Consider the following 15,019-nt stretch of genomic DNA (forward strand, 5'->3'; position numbering starts at 1 on the left):
GCATGTAATTAGGATTTTTTCCAGAAGTACGACAAAATTAAACCTATATAAGTAGGGTATCATTTTAACTGTATGGACCTACAGAATAATGATAAGGTGTCATTTTTACTGAAATATGCACTGCATAGAAACAGAAGCCCCCAAAATTTACATAATGGCGTTTTTTTTTTCGATTTTGTCGCACAATGATTTTTTTTTTCCGTTTTGCCGTGAATGTTTGGGTAAAATGACTAATGTCCCTGCAAAGTAGAATTGGTGACGCAAAAAATAAGCCATAATATGGAATTTTAGGTGGAAAAATGAAAGGGTTATGATTTTTAAAAGGTAAGGAGGAAAAAACGAAAGTGCAAAAACTGAAAAACCGTGCACCCTTAAGGGGTTCAGAGGGTGAGTTTGTGGTTGCCCTGATGGGAGTTGTTACCCCGTACCCTTGCTGCCCTGTCAGGCAGCCTCCCTGCAGTGTCCTCTGGGTCCCCCTGCATCTGTTCTACCGTAATTGTATATTATCCCCTGTGTTATGTATATAAGAATGTTGTATCTTTAAGAAAGGTTAACGTGTGATCACCAGTTTTCATGTGAGTTGTCATGTGATTGTTACTCAGGAGGTATCAGTGACCAGGTGACATAAAAGCTCTGGGAGGAGTCTCTTCTCTCTCTTAGTTCCTGAGTCTTTGCTGAGGTGCAGCCTAAAAGTGTGTCTGGAGTTATAGGAGGCCTCAAGTCAAGTCTGCAGCCACAAGCTACAGGTAAGCTAAAGTCATAGCTTCGTCTGTCTTCAGTCAAGTCAAGTCAGTCACTGTCATCTATTGTCAAGTCAACGTGGCCTACACTAAATTGTCCAAAACCACTGTAAGTAATAGCAAGCCCTTGCGGTCTCTGAAGTGACCGGTCACCTCTGTGGGCTGGCTACACTTTATAGACTGTACCATCTGTCACTCAGTAAAGCTACCATTGTCCATAACTTGGCGTTGGAGTCATTATTGCCCCCGTGCCTAACCCCGGTATATCTTCGGGTGATTTTGAGGATAAAACATGCCCAGGCGTCACAAATACAAGGGGTTAATGCCATCTGCCCCTAGGGTAATTCCATCTGACCTGCATCACACCCCATACCAAAATTATTCCCTGCAGATTCAACACCAACACCTTTTTGATGGTGTTTTGAAAATGCCACATGTGTCAAAAACTTAGGACAATCTGTGAATTGTGCATAAATGCAGTAAATTTTCACCTTGGAAATCACTCCTTCAATGAAAGCAATGAATGGCAAAATCCATATGTAACCCATGTACGTTTTTGCTGTGGATTTACCAAGGAATTTCCATGGTGCAGCAGAAATGTGTTGTTGTTTGTGGACGAACCCTCATTATCTTTTCCATTGTTTCAGTTGGCTACTCTTGTTGGGACCATGTTTTCTTTCAAAAAGCCTAGTCTAGCAGCTTGGTAAGCTCAGTAAGCACTTTTTTTTTCTTTTTTATCTCCAGACTAATAATGTTATGTTTTTCCTTCCTGTTCTTGAAAAAACATATAGTAATAGGGGCCCACATCTATTGGGGCTGATTTACAATAGGGACCCACACATAGGGGCAGATTTACTAAAGACTCTGGTCATTAGCTAATCAGAAAGGCAGTATTCTGCTCCTAAAGAGGTGCAGTCTTCTTAATAAATCAGAAGCATCTTGTAGCTTCACATTTGCCTCAGACTGAAATCTACATGTGCTTGGTGTAAACTGTAGTAATTCTGGAGGATGTGGAAAGCCACAAAACTTTTCACCAAGCCATTCCACTTTATGCTAAGCCTTCACACTTGGTGAACACGTCATAAAATGGTAAAAAGGACCTGCACCAAAATTTGCAACTTGTTGATGCCAGAAAACCGGCATACTTTGTTCATAAGCTCCCTCCACACTGTTTATAGGGGACAATGACTACTTTTAAGGCACACAAGCAAACAAATCATGCAAAGCATGTGGAAGGTTGTATAAGGAAGTTATGAAAAGAAAACTTCAAAGGGGTATCAGTAGTGGCATGGTATTAATCTCTAATGCGTTGGCATTACACTGTCCAGTACACCATTCATTGCTGGTAGACAAACACTTTAAAGTGTATATCTTGGATGGAGAGGCAGTAACAGCATTTGCTTTATTTTGTATCTAACAATTGTTATCTACTTCTTAAAATACCAGATTTTCTTGACAAGTCACTTCTGTAGAAATGTTCTATGCTAGTGTGAATACACTTACTATACACAAAGACTGCTTTTGTTTGATTTGACTTACAATATCGTACATACTTTGTTCATTTGGTTTATTTAGTCAAAATGACCATAATTCTTTGGTCTTACGAAAAAAGATAATAAAAAGTGTCATATTTTTTCTAATATTTACAATTGGCCTTTTATTATAACTGCAATTTCAGTTTTTCAAAAAAGGTTTCCTTAATCCCTAGGCTCCTGTAGATAAGAAAAGGCACTCCACTGTGATGAATAGGTGCTTCAAGCATTATGTACAGATTTTCATATAAAGGGGGAGATTTATTAAAATCTGTGAAGTGTAAAAGTTGTTCAGTTGCCCATAGCAGCCAATAAGAAGCAATAAGATTGGTTGTTATAGGCAACTAGTTACATTTTCCTCTGCACATAAATCTCCCCCCAATGTGCATAGGGCAGTATTCCATCCAGACATATGATAATGTGGTGTCCCAGTACCGCATTCTATACGGTACTTGTTTATTTATGGGTCCCCATAGCCAGAGTCTCTAAGACTTAGGGATCCCTCTAAGGCTGGGTTCACACCACGTTTTGTTAAATACGGTCCCCGTATACGGCTGAGAGGAGGGTGGGCTGTGCTTAATCGCGGCGCCCGCACTCAGCCGTATTCGGGAACCGTATTTAATGTATGTCTATGAGCCGACCGGAGTGAACCGCGGCCTCCTGTCGGCTTCATTTTCGGCCGTATGCGGTTTCCCGACCGCAGGCAAAAACGTGGTCGACCGCGTTTTTGCCTACGGTCGGGAAACCGCATACGGCCGAAAACGAAGCCGACCTGAGGCTGCGGTTCACTCCGGTCGGCTCATAGACATACATTAAATACGGTTCCCGAATACGGCTGAGTGCAAGCGCCGCGATTAAGCATCGCCCACCCTCCTCCCAGCCGTATACGGGGACCGTATTTAACAAAACGTGGTGTGAACCCAGCCTTATGTATAGAAATAGACATAGACTGGGAATTGCACTTAAAAAGTTCTTTATCTCCAAATTCATCCATGTACAAAACAGTAGAGAGATATACAGAACATAATCACCCGGTGCTCAATAGACTGCTCAGAGGTTATTCCACTCGATGTCTTCAGAACCTTCCATCCCAGACTTGCTGCTTGCTGGACGGTGTGTTCCTGGCCATGTGGACGCTAATTCTGAGGGGGTGTGGAAACGCTCGCTGGCATGCGAGCTGCTGGACGTTTCAGGAGTCTCCTCCCTTTCTCAACATCTCCGAGTGGAATAACCTCTGAGCAGTCTATTGAGCACCGGGTGATTATGTTCTGTATATCTCTCTACTGTTTTGTACATGGATGAATTTGGAGATAAAGAACTTTTTAAGTGCAATTCCCAGTCTATGTCTATTTCTATACATATGGTTTACTACACTCAGGAGACGGAGCCCTGAGATAGACATAGGGAAGCCACCCATTACGTGCACACCTGTGGTCTGATTATGTTGAGAAGTTGATACGTGAACCCAGCCTTAGCCAGTCTACCCCTAGTCGCCTCTATTCTAGTGTATAAATCTCTAATTTATGCATAGGTTAATAATGTAAATAGGATAGTATATGTAAATAAATGGTTAATTACTTGTTTCCATGGCTTCGCAGGGCCTTCGGGTCATGTGATGCGTTCCAAGCCTCACTCTGGATGCGTTCCAGGCCTCACTTTGGTATTTCTAGCCTTGTTTTGTTTTATTATGTATATAGGACCTGTATAGGAAGTCAGATGATCACCCAGAAGCCTGTGTGACGGTGAGTGACAGCTGACCTTGGACCTATCAAATTAGGCTCCGCCCCCTGTCCATATAAGGGATGCGGCAGCCATTTTAGCTCTCTTTGTTCCTGGGTTGCCAAGCGAGCAACATCTCTCTATAGAACCTGCGCTGCTAAAAACCGTGAATTGGGCCCAAGCCTCGCAGCCATGGCCGATCCTTAGCAAATTTAGAGTGTATCAATCCCCAGGCACTCTGCGGGACCATCGGACCTAATCTACCCCTAAATACGGACGGATCCACGCACCAATTACCTTGATTCTATTAACCTGCAAAAGACGCAAGGTCCGCAGCAACTGTCAGTCATTGAAGTCTATAGAAGTGTATTGCAGAGACTGTAATTGTATTCTGAATGTACCGCAAGTTCAAGAGTAAAGTTTACTTCAGTTCAATTTTAACTCCAGTGTGGACCTTCAGTCATTACCTGCATACGCCTGTCGTTTCTGGGAAGGGCGGCGATAGGCTGAAGCTATGCCTCAGTAATACCAGCCCTCACCCTGGCGTCACGAGTGACAGGGTTAATATTAACCCCTCATATACCGATACCATACCACCACCACCATAACCCCCCCAAGGGCTACCACAATAACAAGAATCAGTGACTTGTGGTGGTTAACTCTTTAATGACCACGGGCGTATATTTACGCTCGTGGCCTGCTCCCGTTATGTGAAGCCCGCTTAGGAGCTGAGCGTGCTTTGTACCTGCGGGGTCCCGGTTGCTATCAGTAGCCAGCACCCGCGGCTAATACCGAACATCAACGATTGGGCTGATGTCCGGTATTAACCCTTTACACGCCACAATCAAAGTTGATTCCGAGAGAAAATACTGCCGGTTAGCTCAGTGGAGCTGTTTGGGACCGCCGTGGTGAAATTGCGGTGCCCCAAACAGCTGAGAGGACAGCAGGAGGGTACTTACCTTCCTTCCTGTTGTCCCATCCGCATTTCATTGAAATCCAGGCTTGAGCAATCGAGCACAGATAACACTGAGCAATGCTATGCTATGGCAGTGTAGGTTCAGTGTATGCAATCAAAGGATTGCATATAATAGTCCCATATAGTGACTAAAAAAAGGTTTTAAAAAAGTTAAAAAGTTAATAAATGTGATTTAACCCCCTTCTAGAATAAAAGTTTGAATCACGGTCAATGGCGTACACGTAAAATAATTCCAATGTCCAAAATTGCGTATTTTTGGTCACTTTGTATACCCTAAAAAATTTATAAAAAGCCATCAAAAAGTCCCATCAAAACATTCATGGTACCGATAACAACTTCAGGTCAAGGCCCAAAAAATCATAGCCCTCATACCACCCCATATATGCAAAAATAAAAAAATGATAGGGGTCAGAAGATGACTCTTTTAAACATACTAAATTTGGTGAATGTAGTTATAATTTTTTTTAAAGTAGTAAGATAAAAAAATGTATAAATTGGGTATCTTTGTAACCGTATGGACCTACAGAATAAATATATGGTGTAATTTTTTACCAAAAAGTCCACTACGTAGAATCATAAGCCCCCAAAAGTTACAAAATAGCATTTTTTTCCAATTTTGACCCACAAATCATTTTTTTCTGGTTTCACCATAAGTGTATGGGTGAAATGATTGATGTCATTACAAAGTACAATTGATGGCGCAAAAAACAAGCCCTCATAAGTCTGTATGTCCAAAATTGAAAGCGTTCTGATTTTTAGAAGGTGAGGTGAACAATATGAAAGTGCAAATACAAAAAAAAAAAAAACTGATCCTTAAAGCGTACCTGTCATAGTGCCAAAAAAAAAAAAATGTATGTTACTCAGTGCCTGATCCTGATCATGTAAATGATTTTTATGTGTCTAGGACCTATATATCCAGAACAAATAGCATTTATCTGCTGCTCTGAGTCTAGGAGCGAGCCTGGGCAGTCAGCCAATCACTCTACTCTACTCTGTAACCCTTTCCCCTCTGGTTTCATGCTGTACATGTTACACAGAGGAAGATGCTTGGAGCTTGCCTGCAGTATTCCTGAGACAATACAGTGTGTTCATAACAGGATAAAAAAAATGTATAAGAATATATCTTTATAAAATTAGTGCAAGGATTTTATAGCTAAAAGTACAGCATTTTTCTGAATACATTTCTATCTGTTTTATCTTCTCCTAGTAAAGCTGGATGCTAATCAACATAGCTGTCACTATGTGTGTCATTCATCTTTCACAGACTTCTGAATATCTGATCAGCTTCTTTGTCATTATGGAGTCAGAGAAAGCTTTGACTATTTGAGCATGCTGGGAGTTGTAGTTTTGTAACAACTAAAGGTGCAGTGTTTGTAAAGAATTGTGTTAGAGCAGTGTTGCCTCCAGCTGTTGCAAAACTACAACTCCCAGCATGCTCACACATCATTTCTCTGTAGTTTTGCAAGAGATGGAGGCACACAGCTGGAGAATACACAGCTCTAAAACAGAGTTTTACAAACATTGTATCCCCAGCTGTTGAAAAACTATAAATCCCAGCATGCCCACACAACCTTTGGATGTCCTGGGATTCTGGGAGTTGTGGTTTTGCAACAGATGATTTGCACACAGTTCTAATACAGTTTTACAAACATTGTGCCTCTAGCTGTTGCAAAATTACAACTCCCATCATGTTTTCATGACCTGTGGCTGTCCCAGCATGCTTGTAGTTGTACTTTTTTTTTAACAGCTACAGGTGCAGTATTTGTAAAGCACTGTCTTAGAACAGTTTTGCCTCCAGCTGTTGCAAAACCACAACCCCCAGCATGCTTGCACAACCTTTTGCTGTCCCGACATGAGGGGGGTTGTAGTTGTGCAAAAACTGGAGGTGCAGTGTAAAACACAGTGTTGCCTCCAGCTGTGTGCCTCTTGCTGTTGCAGAACTACAACTACCAGCATGACCGCACATCTTTACTTTGTAGTTTTAAAAGAGAAGGAGGCACAACGCTGTATAATACACAGCTCTAGCACAGAGTTTTACAAACATTGTACTCCAGTTGTTGCAAAACTACAAACTACAACTCCCAGCATGCCCACACAACGTTTTGCTGTCCTGCCAGAGAGGGACTTGTAGTTTTGAAACAGCACCTAAGTTTCCCCACAGTAGCTACAGGCATAAGACTTCCCCCACAAGAGGTACAGGCATCGGAGTTCCCTCACAATAGGCACAGGCAGCAGAGTTAGCACAAAGTAGGTGCAGGCATCAGAGTTCCCCCACAGTAGCTACAGGCATCAGAGTTCCCCCACAGTAGCTACCACAGACATCAGAGTTCCCCCACAGTAGCTACAACAGGTATCAAAGTTCCCCCACAGTAGCTACCACAGGCATCAAAGTTCCCCCACAGTAGCTGCCACAGGCATCAGAGTCCCCCAAAGTAGCTACAACAGGCATCAGAGTTCCCCCACAGTAGCTACCACAGGCATCAATGTTCCCCCACAGTAGCTACCATAGGCATCAGAGTTCCTCCACAGTAGCTACAAACATCAGAGTTCCCCTGTACCCTTGCTGCCTTATCAGGCAGCCACCCCATACCACACCACCAGAGTTCCCCCACAGTAGCTACAGGCATCAGAGTTCCCCCCACAGTAGCTACATCAGGCATCAGAGTTCCACCACAGTAGCTACCACAGGCATCAGAGTTCCCCCACAGTAGCTACCACAGATATCAGAGTTCCCACACAGTAGTTACCATAGGCATCAGCGTTTCCCCATAGTAGCTACCACAGGCATCAGAGTTCCCCCACAGGAGCTACTACAGACATCAGAGTTCGCCCACAGTAGCTACCACCAACAGAGTTCCCCCACAGAAGCTACCACCATCAGAGTTCCCCCACAATAGCTACCACAGGCATCAGAGTTCCCCCACAGTAGCTACCATAGGCATCAGAGTTCCCCCACAGTAGCTACCACATGCATCAGAGTTCCCCCACAGTAGCTACCACAGGCATCAGAGTTCCCCCACAGTAGCTACCACATGCATCAGAGTTCCCCCACAGTAGCTACCACAGGCATCAGAGTTCCCCACAGTAGCTACCACAGGCATCAAAGTTCCCCCACAATAGCTACCACAGGCATCAGAGTTCCCCCACAGTAGCTACCACAGACATCAAAGTTCCCCCACAGTAGCTACCACCAGAGTCCCCCCACAGTAGCTACCACAGACATCAGGGTTCCCCCACAGTAGCTACCAAAGGCATCAGAGTTCCCCCACAGTAGGTGCAGACATCAGAGTTCCCCCACAATAGGTGCAGTCATCAAAGTTTCCCCACAGTAGCTACCACCATCAGATTTCCACCACAGAAGCTACTACAGGCATCAGAGTTCCCCCACAGTAGCTACCACAGGCATCAGAGTTCCCCCACAGTAGCTACCATAGGCATCAGAGTTCCCCCACAGTAGCTACATCAGGCATCAGAGTTCCCCCACAGTAGCTACCACAGGCATCAGAGTTCCCCCCACAGTAGCTACAGGCATCAGAGTTCCCCTGCAGTAGCTACCACAGGCATCAGGGATCCCCCACAGTAGCTACCACAGGCATCAGAGTCCACCCACAGTAGCTACAGGCATCAGAGTTCCTGCACAGTAGCTACAGGAATCAGAGTTCCCCCACAGTAGATGCAGGCATCAGAGTTCCCCCACAGTAGCTACAGGCATCAGAGTTTCCCCACAGTAGCTACCACAGGCATCAGAGTTCCCCCACAGTAGCTACAGGCATCAGAGTCCTCCCACAGTAGCTACCACAGTCATCAGAGTTCCCCTGCAGTAGCTACCACAGGCATCAGAGTCCACCCACAGTAGCTACAGGCATCAGAGTTCCTGCACAGTAGCTACAGGAATTGGAGTTCCCCCACAGTAGCTACATCAGGCATCAGAGTTCCCCACAGTAGATGCAGGCATCAGAGTTCCCCCACAGTAGCTATCACCATCAGAGTTCCCCCACAGTAGCTACCACAGGCATCAGAGTTCCCCCACAGTAGATGCACGCATCAGAGTTCCCCCACAGTAGCTACCACAGGCATCAGAGTTCCCCCACAGTAGCTACCAAAGGCATCAGAGTTCCCCACAGTAGCTAACACAGGCATCAAAGTTCCCAAACAGTAGCTACCACCATCAGAGTTCCCCCACAGTAGCTACAAACATCAGAGTTCCCCCACAGTAGCTACCACAGGCATTAGAATTCCCCCACAGTAGCTACCACAGGCATTAAAGTTCCACCACAGTAGCTACCACAGGCATTAGAGTTTCCCCACAGTAGATGCAGGCATCAGAGTTCCTCCACAGTAGCTATCACCATCAGAGTTCCCGCACAGTAGCTACCACAAGCATCAGAGTTCCCCCACAGTAGCTACCACAGACATCAGAGTTCCCCACAGTAGCTAAAACAGGCATCAGAGTTCCCCCACAGTAGCTACAGGCATCATAGTTCCCCCACAGCAGCTACCACAGGCATCAGAGTTCCCCCAAAGCAGCTACCACAGGCATCGGAGTTCCACCACAGAAGCTACCACAGGCCTCAGAGTTCCTCTAGAGTAGCTACCACATGCATCAGATTTCCTCACAGTAGCTACCATAGCAATCATAGTTCCCCCACTGTAGCTACCACAGGCATCATAGTTCCCCCACAGTAGCTACCACCATCAGAGTCCCCCCACAGTAGCTACCACAGGCATCAGAATTCCCCCACAGTATGTGCAGGCATCAGAGTTCCCCCACAATAGGTGCAGGCATCAGAGTTCCCCCCACAGTAGCTACAGGCATCAGAGTTCCCCCACAGTAGCTACAGGCATCAGAGTTCTCCCACAGTAGCTACCACAGGCATCAGAGTTCCCCTGAAATAGCTACCACATGCATCAGAGTTCCCCCACAGTAGCTACCACAGGCATCAGAGTCCACTCACAGTAGCTACAGGCATCAGAGTTCCTGCACAGTAGCTACAGGAATCGGAGTTCCATCACAGTAGCTACCACAGGCATCAGTGTTCCCCCACAGTAGATGCAGGAAAGAGAGTTTCCCCACAGTAGGTGCAGGCATCAGAGGTCCCCCACAGTAGGTGCAGGCATCAGAGTTTCCCCACAATAGTGCAGGTATCAGAGTTCCCCCACAGTAGATGCAGGCAACAGAGTTCTACTACAGTAGGTACAGGCATCACTTTCGACCCTCCAGCTAATGTAAAATTACAACTCCTGTATTGCCCAAGCAGTCTGTAGATGCAAGAGTGGAGTTATAGTTCTGCAGCTGCTGGAGTGCCCAAAGTAGGGGAGACAATGACTGCAGCCCCTTGATGTCTATCCACCTAATTCATGCCAGTCTGTACTATACAGAGCTCTATGGTGCAAATGGTGCAAAGGGACTTTACAGCTATCTAGCTCGGCTGAAGATTCCTCTATGCCTCACAGCGAAGTAAGGCTCTCTCACTGCTCTACAGGGGCAGAACTATTGTGCAACATTTACCTTGTGGGGTGGGGGGTGGGGGTTAGCCTAATACTGTAGGGCCCGTGCAGTGGTTTCCCGGCTCCCTCTCTTTGTTTACAGTGCGGGATTACTCCACACTGCCTGTTCAGTTCAGTTTTAATTTCAGGCGAAAATAGACATTTAAAAAAAAATAGATTTATATTGTAAAAAGGCATATTATTAGCTATGTAACATATAAAACGTTTTTCACAATGACAGTGCCTCTTTAAGGGGTTAAAGTGGGTAAAGTTGCAACAAGGTGCTGAGTTTAGTTGGCAGAGGGGGTTAAAATCGGTCACAATAAATTTTAAACATAGACATAGAGACTAGGAATCGTGTTTCTTAACTGTGTTATGAATTGATAAATCAGTATCAATCGCTTGTAGATGGGCTAGTAATCCATTAGATTATTCAGCACCAACCTAACCAGGAGTGAGATCAGCAAATGGCTTGAAGTACTGTTTACAGGACAAACATTTCATGGTGACATGTAGGGAAATCAGGTAAAATGGATAGTAGTTTATTATTGTTTTTGTTGTGCTTCTGACTCCCCTGTGTCAGCAAGACACATTAAACCACAGCATACAGACACCTAACATAATTGGGAAAAAGGTGACAAAGTGGCCTATCTCACTTTTCCCATAGCCAAGTCTAGAAGTACAGTGTTGTAGCAACTGTCACACACATTTGCCTAGCAGGCCAGTAAAAATAGATCTGGCCTCCTGTGCATAATAAATATACTCTGTGGGAAGGGTGCAGCCTGAATGGCCCATGAAGTGTAAGACCAGATTCACATGGCAGAAATTTTGGCCCACATTTATCATTGCAGTGTAAGTGAAGTATTTTTTTTTACACCTTTTTTTGTGTGCTGGTAATGTGTAGGAGCACCAAATTTATTAAATGGTCAAAGAGCATTTGATAAATTTTGTGCAGGTCACATTTTCTGAAATTTCTGTCTACACACACACACCAAAAAGCTACACCATGTCTGGGCTGGTGTAGTTTTAGAGACTTTTCAGTGGCTTTGCGACTTTCTTTGCTCCTTTTTACAAAAAGGCGCAATGATAAATCCCTTCTATATCATGTGTATGGCCAAAATCAGTGGATTGCAACTCAAAATCAGCAGAAATGTGTAAACCAAAAGGGGCAAAAAAAAAGCACAAAAAACCCTGCTTGCTCTTTTTTTGCCCCTTTTTTAGACACAAAAAAACAGTCTAAAGACAATGATAAATGTGGACCTTTGTGCGGAATTCCGCATGTGTTTTCTGCATGGAATCCCCCATAAATGTATTGCCCATTAACTTTAATGGGATTCCACAATGTCATTCACCCAATGTCATTCCGCGCTCCGGAAAAATATAAGTCTGGTCTTATATTTTTCCCGACTACGGCTGCAGAATCCCATCAAAGTCAATAAGGCTTGATTTCTGCAGAATTCATGAAGAATTTACATAGAAACCACCCTAACTGGTCAATTAAATAAAGTCTATCTTTTTACTGAGAGGCGGAATCATGCGGAACTACTGAGAGGCGGAATCATGCGGAATCACAAATTCTGCATCGATTCTGCAAACAATAAAAACTGTGGAATTCTGCAAAGAAACAATGTGGATGCAGAGTTCATGCAGATAAGCAGAATTTCCACCGGATGAACGTGGCCTAAAGCTATGTTCACATGCCAGAATTTCTGCATGGAATTCTACATGAAAATTCTGAATAAAAATTCTGCATTAATTTTATAGCCAAAACACTTCAATGGGATTCCTCTGTCCTCTTCACACAACAGTATTTCTGCTGCAAAATTTCCACTACAGGAATTCCATTGAAGGGAATCAGCTATAAATTCATGCAGAATTTTCATGCAGAACTCCATGCAGAGTTCCGTGCAGAAATTCTGCCGTGTGAACATAGCCTAAGGAGTTAAGTAGTAATGCATAGCAACACTACTTATCCCCCCGGCAGTACAGTAAGCAGTGCTGAGAAATATTTTCCCTGTTTCCAATATATTAACCTTAATAACTGACTATTATTTCCCCTTCAATGGTGCCATTTTGATAGAATAATCAATTTTATTCCTTTTAAAGTCAGTGCTGATCAGTGTATGTGTAAAGTATCCCAGTTTTTCCATGTGGCCAAACTATGCCAACATTTGCATATTTTGTATAGGTGTTTAAACCTCTTGTGACATCCAACATATGTGTATGGCAGGTGCATGCTTAGAGAGTATGTAGTGGGCTCAGAAGCTAAGCCAGCTCCATACACAGCTGATGTGGGCTGTTATCAGACGCTGACACTCACTGTCGGTGACAGGCACTAAAGATCCCTCTGATTCTGGTCATTTTACGCCCTTAATAAGGACCATGGTACTTTAGTCATTATCTGATAGTTGGCCTAGTTCAAATCAGCACCGAGTGGCCTTCTGAAAGCCTCTATGGCTGACAAATAAAATAAACCATTAAAGCCTACCACTGGCATGCTGTACTAGTAGATCACCAATTTGAAAGTACTCTGGAATACAATAGTATTAAAGTGTACTGTAAAAGCAACCATTCAATAGCTAGAGCAACAAAAAATTGTTAAAAAAAATTATAATAAATATTTTAATCATCCCCTGTTATATTTATCTACACATTCCATTTCTTTGTGGTCAATATATTCCCAGGAATCACTAAGCATAAAGAGTTGAAACAGGATATGCCCTGACCTTTCACATGTAGTGGTGAGAAGTATAGACAAAAGAGGCTAATAACAGTCTAGTGCCATGGTCCAAAAAGGGGGGCACCTTGCAGAAACAACTATCACTTCTTGAAAAGGTAAAACAAAACCATGTGTAATAGGAGAGGTAAGTTGTAACTAGTCACTCTTGGGAAATGGTATGTAAATCTGTACCACAGAGGAGATACTTTGAAACTAATAATAAACATTTGTTTAAATGTAAAGTGAGCTTTTGTCATCAGAAAGTTTTCATAGGATGGGCAGTAGTCTCTTATTCAGGCATCAAGGAAAACAACGCCATTAGTAAGGCGGCATACAACTAATATTTATTTCTTATTCAAGTGTAACGTAAGCCTACATTGTAAAAGAAAGGCACAAATAGTGTGCACAAATGTCACATAAACCTAAATTATGGGAAAGGTGCTATAGAACTAAACATGGTCATCTAATCTGTCATATGTAAAAACACCATGCAGCTGTCAATGGTTTATTCAAAGCTAACTTAACTCTGTACCATAGAAGAGGCACCATATATCTGATGATAATCACTCGCTGTTAAAGTGGTACTCTGCCCCTAGACATCTTATCCCCTATCCAAAGGATAGGGGATAAGATGTCTGATCACAGGCGCCCTCAGCTGGGACCCCCACAAGCTCTGTTTGGCATCCGGTGTTCCCTTAGAACGCTGGGTGCAGGCGGCAAGGGTTGTGACGTCATGGCCATGCCCCTCATGATGTCACACGCCCCCTCAATGCAAGTCCATGGGAGGGAGTGTAGCCGAGACGCCCCCTCCCATAGACTTGCCTTGAGGGGGCGTGGCGTGACATCACGAGGGGCATGGCCGTGACGTCACGACCCCAGCCGGCCACTCCAAGCATTTGGAACAAAATGTTGCGGACGCTGGGCAACGGAGTACCCCTTTAAGGTAAAGTGGACCTACACCCTATGAGATGTAGGGCAGACATGGTGTAGAATACAGTCATAGAGACATTTACAACACATTTCTCATATGTGGACATCAGGTAACAGTGCTGCATAACTCAAAGGTCCATGGTGAAATATGACAGGGTTGATTAGGCATACTGTGTAGGCTGGTGTTGTGGTTCGTGGCTTTGGGGTTGAATTTGATCTGGCTCCAATGGTTTTACGACCAGTTAAAATCTGCAGACCATGCATCTGGGACACAAAATGTCTGACCAAAATGGCTGCCACCATGCGGTGTTGTGAATACAATATATTCACAGACCAGGTGCATAGACACTTAACTGAACAGTACTACCGGAGACCAAGAGAGAAGAAAAGATATTGCTAATACCTAGAAGTTTAAATCTGCAGTGTAGGTACACATATATTACATTTATAGTAGAAATCCTATAATTGGCTATATGGGTTGATTTTCCTTAACCCCTTAAGGACTCGGGCTTTTTCCGTTTTTTCATTTTCAATTTTTCCTCCTTAACTTTAAAAAATCATAACTCTTAAAAATTTTCACCTAAAATTCTACATGATGGCTTATTTTTTGCGTCACTAATTCTACTTTGTAATGACATTAGTCATTTTACCCAAAAATCTACGGTGAAACGGGAAAAAAAATCTATGTGCGACAAAATTTATGAAAAAACACTATTTTATAAGTTTTGGGGGCTTCCGTTTTTACGCAGTACATTTTTCGACAAAAATGATACCTTATCTTTATTCTGTAGGTCCATATGGTTAAAATGATACCCTACTTGTATAGGTTTCATTTTCTACCACTTCAGAAAAAAATCATGAATACATGCAGGAAAATTTATGCGTTTAAAATGGTCATCTTCTGACCCCTATAACT

The 15,019-nt window shown here is 43.5% G+C and overlaps 1 protein-coding gene and 1 long non-coding RNA gene across 3 annotated transcripts in view; one reads left to right on the forward strand and one right to left on the reverse strand.

Annotated features, from left to right (window-relative positions):
• Positions 1–3,931, reverse strand: part of LOC130282187 (intelectin-1-like) — a 29,798-nt gene extending 25,867 nt beyond the window's left edge. Inside the window, exon 1 of one of the 2 annotated variants that reach the window (XM_056530192.1) lies at positions 3,851–3,931. The gene's annotated coding sequence lies outside the window, so the exon portion shown is untranslated. The remainder of the gene's footprint in view (positions 1–3,850) is intronic. The other variant, XM_056530191.1, reaches the window with a different exon arrangement.
• The window catches only part of LOC130282191 (uncharacterized), a 311,154-nt gene that overhangs the window by 282,834 nt on the left and 13,301 nt on the right, over positions 1–15,019 (forward strand). The window lies entirely within an intron of this gene.

Source organism: Hyla sarda, chromosome 7 (assembly GCF_029499605.1).
Source record: "Hyla sarda isolate aHylSar1 chromosome 7, aHylSar1.hap1, whole genome shotgun sequence".
Classification (NCBI taxonomy): Eukaryota; Metazoa; Chordata; class Amphibia; order Anura; family Hylidae; genus Hyla; species Hyla sarda.